The sequence below is a fragment of the Diceros bicornis genome, chromosome 10 (genome assembly GCF_020826845.1).
Source record: "Diceros bicornis minor isolate mBicDic1 chromosome 10, mDicBic1.mat.cur, whole genome shotgun sequence".
NCBI classification, from domain to species: Eukaryota; Metazoa; Chordata; class Mammalia; order Perissodactyla; family Rhinocerotidae; genus Diceros; species Diceros bicornis.
This window is the reverse complement of record NC_080749.1, coordinates 13,141,236-13,145,354: the sequence shown is the minus strand read 5'-3', so window position 1 is coordinate 13,145,354 and position 4,119 is coordinate 13,141,236.

Genomic DNA, 4,119 nt, shown 5'->3' with positions numbered 1-4,119 from the left:
ATTGGAAGACTCAACATGGTAAAGATATCAATTCTCCCCAAATTGATATACAGGTTTAACACAATTCTTATCAAAATCTCTGCAAGCTTTTTGGAGATATGACAAAATTATTCTAAAATTTATATGGAAAAGCAAAATACAAGAATAGCTGAAACTTTTTTTTAGAAATAAAATATTTATTCATAATTGCTAAAACTTGGAATCAACCTATTTTTAAATAGGTCTATGGATAAACAAACTGTGGTACATCCATAAATGAAATATTACTCAATGATTAAAAAAAAAGAGGTATTAAGTCGTGAAAAGACATGGAGGAACCTTAAATACATATGCTAAGTGAAAGAAACCAATCTGAAAAGGCTACACACTGTATGATTCCAACTATACGACATTCTGGAAAAGGCAAAACTATGGAGACACTAAAAAGATCAGTGTTGCCAGGGGTTCAGGGGAGGGAGTGGGGGGGATGGATGAATGGGGAAGGATGAATAGGTAGAACACGGTGGGTTTTTAGGACAGTGAACATATGCTGTATGATACTGTAATGATGGATATATGTCATATATTTGTCAAAACCCATAGAATTTACAACACGAAGAATGAACCCTAATGTAAACTATAGGCTTTAGTTAATGCACCAATACTAGCTCATCAATGTAACAGATGTACCACATTAATGCAAGACATTAATAATAGGGGACACTGGAGAGGAGGGGTTGAGGGGGTATAGGAGAATTTTTTGTACTTTTTGCTCAATTTTTCTTAAACCTAAATCCACTCAACAAAATAAATGCTATTAATTTAAAAAAAAGTGGGAGGAATCAGTTTACCTAATTTTAAGACTTATTATATAGCTGCAATAATCAAAACAGTGTGGTATTGTTAGAAGACTAGGCAATGGTGTTAGAGCAACTGAACATCTACAGACAACAAAATGAGCCTTGAGCTAAGTCTCACGCCTTACACAAAAATGACCTCAAATTGATCATGGACATCAATGCAAAACATTAAACTAAAACTTTTTAGAAAAAAGCATAGGAGAAAATCTTCAAGCTGTAGAGCTGGGCAAAGATATCTTACACTTGACACCAAAAGCGTGATCCATAAAAAGAAAAATTGATAAATCGGACTTTATAAAAATTAAAAAACTTTTGCTGCATGAAAAATCATGTTAAGAGGATGAAAAGACAAGCTACAGACTCGGAGAAAATATTTGCAATCCACATAGTTGAAAAAGGACTAATATCTAGAATATATAAAGAACATTCGAAACTCAATAGCAAACAAATAAAAATCTAATTAGAACATAGGCAAAAGGCAGGAAGAGACATTTCACAGAAGAAGATATACAGATGGCAAATAAGCACATGAGATGTTCAACATTATTAGCTACTAGGTAAATGCAAACTGAAACCACAACGTGATATCACTACATGCCTATCAGAATAGCTAAAATAAAAAAAACAGTGACAACAAATGCCGGCAAGGTTGTGGAGATACTGGGTCACTCACACACTGCTAGTGGGAATGGAAAAAGGGACAACCACTCTGGAAAGCAAGTTGGTGGGGTCTTAAGAAAAGCTATACATGCAAGTATTATATGACCCAACAATTGCGGTCCTGGGCATTTATCCCAGAGAAAGGAAAACATATTCACGCAAAAAAACCGTACACAAACATTTATAGCAGTTTTATTCATAACAGCCCCAAACTGAAACAATCCAGATGTCTTCAATGGGTAAATGGTTAAAAGAAACTATGGTACACCCGTACTATGGAATTCTACTTAGCAATAAAAAGGAACAAACTATTGATACATGCACCAACCTGGATGAATCTCCAGAGAAGTATGCTGATGGAAAAAAGCCAATCCAAAAGATTACATACTATATGATTCCATTTATATAACATTCTTAAAATGACAAAATTATAGAAATGGAGAACATGTTAGTGGCTGTCAGGAGTTAAGGAAGAGGTGGGAGTGGGAGGGAAGTGGGTAGGATCCGTGGGGTAATAGGAATGTTCTGTACATTGACTGTATCATTGTCAATATTGTGGTTGATCATCAAACCCTAGCTCACTTGGAAACACTAAGAGAAAGATAAACATTTATTGCCCTACGCTACTGAGATGTTTGTAATTGTTATGCAGCACAGCTGACTGACACAGGGTGGGAAATAGATTCTAGAGCAGCATCAATGTGTGTAGACAGGGAGTGAAGTTTCCCCAAAGCGGGTGGCAACTTCCACTGTTGGGGATTGAAGAAAGGGGTACCCCAGCAAAGAGGACTCTTGAGAGCAATGAGCAAGATTAGAAACGAGAGAACACCTACAATGGGAACCCCCCTCTGAGAAAAGTTCAACTTCCTTGGTGCCTTTCCCTGGGACTATAGAAAAAATAATAATCAGAGGACAGTTTAACTTTTTCTTCTCATCCTACATTTTTTAAAAAGATGTAATAAAATATACATAACATAAAATTTACCATTTTAACCACGTTTAAGTGTACCATCCAGTGGCATTAAGTACATTTACAATGTTGTACAATTACCACCACTATCCATTTCCAGAACTTTGCAACATCCCAGCAGAAACTCTGTATCCATTAAACAATAACTACCCATTGCCTCTTCCCCGGCCCCTGACAACCTCTACTTTCTGACGCTATGAATTTGCCTATTCTAGGTACTTCGTATAAGTGGAATCATACAATATTTGTTCTTTTGTGTCTGGCTTATTTCATGTCCATCTTGCAGCATCTATTAGAATTTTCTTCCTTTTTAGAGCTGAATAATATTCCATTGTATATATATACCACGTTTTGTTCATCCATCCATCTGTTGATGGACACTTGGGATATTTCTACCTCTTGACTATTGTGAATAATGCTGCTATGAACACGGATGTACACTTATATCTTAGAGTCCCTGCTTTCAATTCTTTTGGGTATATACCCAGAAGTGAAATTGCTGGATCATATGCTAATACTGTGTTTACTTTTTTAAGGAACCACCAAATTGTTTTCCATAGCAGCTGCACCATTTTACATTCCCACCAGCAAGGCACAAGGGTTCCAATTTCTTCGCAAGCTCATCAACCTTTGTTACTTTTCTGTTTTAATAACAGCCATCCTAATGGGTATGAAGTGGATCATCCCATATTTCTTTTACACTTGATCCTTTCATTAAAATTTAATAAACCAAGATAATTAGGTGGCATGCCAACTAAAGAAATACATTGTGTCCACTGATGTCTGTGTGACAGCCACAGTATTCTGCTGAAAGGACTGAGTCCAGGGCTTCCAGATGGTGACCAGCCATGTGGGAGTGAAGGAGTCAGGCCCTCAGGGTTGTGGCTGGGAAGACTGTGTGTTCAATGCAGCAACCATTTGGTAGATGCCTTGGTGGAAGAACGAACAGGAAACAAGCCCCCTTATTATCTAAATTAACCTGGACAAGTGGAGGAGAGGCTGATATTCAGTAGCCATATGCTTGTATATTTATGCATATATTTCTATATACTTATTAAATTTAAAAATATTAAACATAATTTTACTTAAAATTCACATGAGAAGTGAAGATGAAAAAATTGCTAAAATTTATATAAAATTTCCCTCAAAATGAGAGCTATTAATCCTTAAAAGGTCCCTTTAAACAGTTTTTTATAAAACATTAAGTTTGTATAAGTACTCTTTAAGAAAAATTTTACTTGTACAGTACTAGTACCAAAGCTTTTATAATGAAAAAGAGCAGGTCCCTTCCCTAACCTTTACCTGCTCTCTGGAGGCAACCCCTTTCAACTCTTTTTAGCTGTTTATTTTCATTTGTATCTCCATATTTTAAAATTATATTCTTATACTGCTATTTCTTGGTTTATTAATTTGAGACATTATCAAAAACTGTCTATGATGGAAGATAAAGATTTAGATGTTTTTAAATCTTCCTACATATATTTCTCTCCCTCATATATTACATGTCCTTCTCTTGATTTAATTTTTAGTTAAATGAATGGTCTGTATTTATAATGACTTATTTTGACCATGAAATATTGTTCACTGCTGAGTCTAGTCATGTAAAACAATTATGTCTCTTTTGTACATTTTGTTTTTTCCTGAGGTCAA